This window comes from Pongo pygmaeus, chromosome 10 (genome assembly GCF_028885625.2).
Source record: "Pongo pygmaeus isolate AG05252 chromosome 10, NHGRI_mPonPyg2-v2.0_pri, whole genome shotgun sequence".
In the NCBI taxonomy this organism is placed as follows: Eukaryota; Metazoa; Chordata; class Mammalia; order Primates; family Hominidae; genus Pongo; species Pongo pygmaeus.
Genome location: NC_072383.2, coordinates 13249369 through 13255368, shown reverse-complemented (window position 1 = coordinate 13255368; position 6000 = coordinate 13249369). Strand labels below are relative to the sequence as shown.

Here is a 6000-nt window from a genome sequence, read left to right as displayed (position 1 = left end):
TGAGGCAGGGGAATCGCTTGAACCAGGGAGGCAGAGATTGCAGTGAGCTGAGATCACACCACTACACTCCAGCCTAGGGATAGAGCAAGACTACATCTCAAAAAAAAAAAAAAAAAAAGTTAATCTCATAATGAAACATAAAATAATGCTTTTAAAGACTATTGCGGGCTCAAACCTTTGCGCTGACATGGCTAAATGTACAAATAAAGTTGGAATTGTCAGTAAATACATGATCCGCTACGGTTAGTTAATTTCATACTGAAAAGTTAATTTCATAATGAAACATAAAATAATGCTTTTAAAGACTATTGCGGGCTCAAAACTTTGCACTGACATGGCTAAATGCACCAATAAAGTTGGAATTGTCGGTAAATACAGGATCCGCTATGGTGCCTCCTTCCGGAAAATGGTGAAGAAAATTGAAACCGGCTAGCACGCCAAGCACACTTGCTCTTTCTGTGACAAAACCAAGATGAAAAGACGAGATATGGGGGTCTGGCACTGTGGTTCCTGCATGAAGACAGTAGCTGGTGGTGGCTGAACCTACAATACCACTTCTGCTGTCACAGCAAAGTCTACAGTCAGAAGACTGAAGGAATTGAAAGACCAGATGTTTCTCCACCATTGGAGACATCACTAGCCTTTAATAAATGGGTTAACTTATGTAATAATAAAAAAGGACTATTATCAGGATAATTCCCTAGGGCTATTGTCCTAAACTTACTTTCTTTTTTTTCTTTGAGACTGAGTCTTGCTCTATTGCCCAGCCTGGACTGCGGTGGTGCCATCTCGGCTCACTGCAACCTCCACCTCCTGGGTTAAAGCGATTCTCGAGCCTCAGCCTCCAGAGTAGCTGGGAATACAGGTGACCACCACCATGCCCAGCTAATTTTTGTATTTTTAGTAGAGATGAGGTTTCACCATGTTGGCCAGGCTGGCCAAACCTTCTTGATATGCATCCTATTCAACATAATATCTTTAACATACTTGCACATATGTTAAACAATTACATACATAATAAATATATACAAATATGCCATATCCATATGTATTTATTATGAATTGTTTACAGCAAAACTTTACACTATAAAACATAAAAAATAGAAATTAGAAATGGATGGGTTAAATACAGATAAAGGTTCTAGTGTCTTCCACACCCCAACAGACCGCCTTGTAATATGTTGTCCCTGGATGCCTGTGCCCCACTTTGGAAACAACTTCTTTAGGCCATAGGGAAGAGAAATGAGCCCTGGCTGCAGGCCACTGGCCAAAGAGTGACTCAGGGACTCTGGAGAACACAGTAGGAGAAGGGACAGGAAATGACTACACAGCTGAGTACCATAAAACCATGAAGTTTATGGACAGGCTGTAAATCTGAACATGACACCCTTCTCCCCTTTCCTCTCTCTCCCAGCAACCCGCCCAGGTGGGCTGCTCTTCTGTCATTCCCACATAACCCTCTCAGCCAGAGACTTGTCCTTGTAGGGCCCTTTAGTCCCCTTCAAGGCTGTCCTTCGTGATCACACATAATTCTGAGTTCACCCAGACATAGATGCTGAAGAGGTGAGGTACAAAGTGTGACTTACCCACACGCCGCACTGGCAATAGACCCTAGTGCCTGGTTAAGGGCATCACTGGCATTTACTAGGAAAATGAGTTAGGCTAGCCAGCCTTCTCTAAAGCATACTTCTGTCGCCCAACTACTCCCACTACTCTTCTCTTTTTTTTGAGATGGAGTCTCACTCTGTTGCCCAGCCTGGAGTGCAGCGGCGTGATCTCGGTTCACTGCAACCTCCACCTCCTGGGTTCAAGTGATTCTTCTGCCTCAGTCTCCCGAGTAGTGGGATTAGCAGGCACGAGCCACCACACCCAGCTAATTTTTGTATTTTTAGTAGAGACGGGGTTTCACCATGTTGGCCATGCAGGTCTCGAACTCCTGACCTCAAATGATCTGCCCACCTTGGCCTCCCAAAGTGCTGGGATTATAGGTGTGAGCCACTGCACCCAGCCCCCACTACTCTATTCAAAAAGGAGCCTTCAGTCTTCAAGACTGAAAAGCAGGGCCTGTTTTTTCTCAGGCAGATATTATGAACAAAATTCCACTAGAACTTTTTTTTGAATTGACGGAGTCTTTAGTGTCTGTCTTAAATGGCTAAGAGCTTGTGGGCACACTCTAAAACATATACAAACCTGTAAACATACACGTACTTCCCTTAAGTATCTTCAAAGGAAAAATGAACAGATTCTGGGGATCACCAACATCCTCTCTGTCTTCACATGCTGATTTTATGTGAGGTTTCACGTGAATCTTCTGGCAGTCCAAAGGTCACATTTATTTTCTGGAGATTTAGTAAAAACACAAAACTATGGTGCTCAATTTCATTTTGTCAGCATAGGCTCACCCTGCAAAGTTCCTGAATACCCTTGGATGAATTTAAGAAATCACAGAAGACAGAATAAAGAATAACTAGGCTGTGCCGGGCGTGGTGGCTCACCCCTGTAATCCCAGCACTTTGGGAGGCCAAGGCAGGTGGATCGCCTGAGGTCAGGAGTTTGAGACCAGCCTGACCAACATGGAGAAACCCTGTCTCTACTAAAAATACAAAATTAGCCGGGCATGGTGGTGCATGCCTGTAATTCCAGCTACTCAGGAGGCTGAGGCAGGAGAATTGCTTGATCCTGGGAAGCAGAGGTTGCGGTGAACCAAGATCGCGTCATTGCACTCCAGCCTGGGCAACAAGAGCAAAACTCCGTCTCAAAAAAAAAAAAAAAAAAAAAAAAAGAATGACTAGGCTGTAGTTTTAAAATATGACAAACAAGCTTTTCTGATCCACAGTTTACCCGAGAAATGACTCATGACCTCCAGTAAAAGAAATAATATATGCCAGTCACCTGGCAAACTCCTAACACACAGGAGGCTCTCCTCAGCCCTATTGTAAAGAATCACTTATTTACTATTTACCTTTTAGAGACAGGGTCTTGCCCTGTCACCCAGGCTAGAACGCAGCAGCACAATCATAGCTTACTACAATCTCATCCTCCAAGACTCAAATGATTGTCTTGTCTCAGCCTCCCAAGTAGCTAGGACCATAGGCGGGGTCCGCCATGCCCAACTAATTTTTTATTATTTTTGTAGAGATGGGGTTCTGCTGTGTTACCCAGGCTGGTCTCAAACTCCTGGCCTCAAGCAATCCTCCCACCTTGGCCTCCCAAAGTGCTGGGATTATAGGCATGAGCCACCATGCCCTGTCCAAGAATCACTTATTTAAAACCAAACCAACAACCATTACAAATGTACAAATAGACGTATGTCAAATAAGAAACCTTTGGATAGTCCCCACTCTTGACCCACCCAGAAATCGCGACAGGGATGTTGGTTTTAAGTTGGCAATGGATTTAATAGCTTGGGTAAGAGAGTTTCTAAGATATCAGGAGTTACCAGTGGACTCCTCCCCCAAAAGAATGTCTGAGGACAAGGGCCAGCATCACATCAGTGAGAGTTGGCCCAGTATAAATGACCACCATGCTTGATTGCTGTTACTACTCTTTTGGACCCAGAAGGACAACTCCCCATCACTTTGGGCTGAAGGACATGTCTCTAGGATAAAATGAACGAACAAGCAGCTCACAGGTTACCCAGCACCAAGCTTATTTGATACAGGAGCGCGGGCTGTGGACCAAGCCTACTGGATGGATACGCAGTTAGGAGAGAGGGAAGCAGTGAGGGGGGCCGGTGGCTCACAAACAACGTGTATTGGGATAGGCAGGGGAAATAGTATTCCTGGCTTACAGACTGGGGTAGGGGGTGGGGAAAGGAGCAAACAAGGCAAGTGGCTTCATCAACATCCCAGAGGGAAAGGCAGGCTTTGGAAAGAACCAAGTGTTTGGAAGTTGACGAGGAGGGCCCACAGCCGGGGACCATGCAGTAGAGACGACAGAGGAACGCAACCTTTTTTTCTAACTGCGTCTGAACTTGCCTTTACTTCGGGGCTCCCAGTCTCCATCCTCTGGGTCAACCTAGCAGATCTTCTTGAAGGCTGACACCCTTCACATACCTGTAGGTAGTTCTCCTCCCCACCCTGACCCCTGACCCCTAGTTCCAGTGGGGCTGTCCTCCACTGTAGTCACACAAGGAGAATGCCTCATCCGCCCCTGTGCCTCAGCCACAGCCCACTGTGAATCACTCAGCTCCGAATTAAAACTCTTTCCCTCTCCAGAGTGGTCTTTTCTTCCTTCTGCCATCTACCGGTGAAAACAAGAATGTCATATTTTCTTACCTGCCTGTTGCCAATTTGAAAATAGCATGGAACCTGAAAGCTCATCTGCATAATACTTACTTGTTGTGTGGAACATATTGAATGAGTAATATGGAATTACACATATATACATACACACACACATAACAAACAGTGTATTTAATGTAAAGGGCAGAGGCTTGGAATCCAATTTGGCTTCAAATTTTTACTTAGCCCTTTACCAGCTGTATGATCTGGGTACGCTGCCAGTCTTCATCTATGCTAATAGCCACAATTAATGATCATTATAATGACTAACACTTACTGATTGTTACCATGAGCCACAGTATAGTTCATTTAAACTTCACAATGCTGTACTATAACTGTGTGTCTTCAGATAAGAAGGCTGAAACACAGGAAGGTTGAACAACTTGTCCAAAGTCTCAGTCAGGGGCCGATTTGGCAAACTGGCTCCATAGCTCATATTGGGAACAATAATATCGACTGTTCGGAATTGTTCAAAGAACTAGAAACAATACAGGTCAAGCCACCTGACACATCTTAGGTTTCAGAAAATGACAGATATTGAACATTTACTGCGTATGGGCCCTGTATGATATTAGTTATATCCACGAATTAGGCGTGGTCCCTGCCTAGTAGGAAGCACAATCACAATACAATACTAAGGCTAAGTTCAGCAAAAATAGCATCTGACTCTTTTTTCAGTATTGGTTTCCTAGTATCTGGCACAGTAGCTAGGATATGGTGGACACCGGAAGGGAAGGAGGAAAGAAACAGAATTTTTAAAACTAGGTTCGAGATTCTGTGAGGCAGGCCAGGTGTGGTGGCTCACACCTGTAATCCCAGAACTTTGGGAGGCCGAGGCAGATGGATCACCTGAGGTCGGGAGTTCGAGACCAGCCTGACCAACATGGTACCCTGCCTCTATTAAAAATACAAAAACTAGCCCGGCATGGTGGCACGTGCCTGTAATTCCAGCTACTTGGGAGGCTGAGGTGGAAGAATCACTTGAATCTGGGAGGCAGAGGTTGCAGTGAGCCGAGATTGCATCATTGCACTTCAGCCTGGATGACAGAGACTCCATCTCGAAAAAAAAAAAAAAAAAAGATTCTGTGACAGAGATAGGCTTGACGGTCTTCTTTCCATATTAACAAATGAGAAAACTCGAGGTTCAGAGAGGTTTAATAACTCCCACAAGGTCACACAGCAACAGTGAACAGTCCGATGACTTACACTTTCCCCACCTGTTCCTTTCCCAATCCCTCCTGCTCCTTCCAGCCTCTTTGACGGCACTGGCAGATGATTGAAGGGTGATAGTGACAGGAGACATCCTTTGTGTTTGGATGGTATCAGGGGATGGATGGCTATGAGCAGACAAAAGCTCCAAGACTCTGAGCAGACTTTGGGGCCCACCTCCTAGAGACTGCATGACTCCAGAGGAGCCCATTTTCTTCCTGTCTCCTTTGCATTTGGCACCAATCAGCTCTTCACTTCAGGTGAGACTGTTCAGTGCTATTTCCCAGACTTCAAGTTTCTGCAGTTATTTTTAGCGGTAGTTTTAGTGCATACCTGGAATAGGTGAGGCATGAAAAGGAATGCAGGTGTGGGTAACCCTTCAATCTCTAGAGTTATGGTCTGAGTCTCTTGTCATTCCAGCTAAAGAGGGGTGACTCACACCCTGATTTCTTATCTGCCCAGAGGCTAGATTTCACCCTAAGAACCATGCGGATTAGAATGTCTTGTA

General features: G+C 45.0%; 1 pseudogene; it reads left to right on the top strand.

Moving 5' to 3' along the window:
* The first annotated feature begins 334 nt into the window (after positions 1-334).
* LOC129009958 (large ribosomal subunit protein eL43-like) lies at positions 335-640 on the top strand (annotated as a pseudogene).
* The last annotated feature ends 5360 nt before the right edge of the window (positions 641-6000 follow it).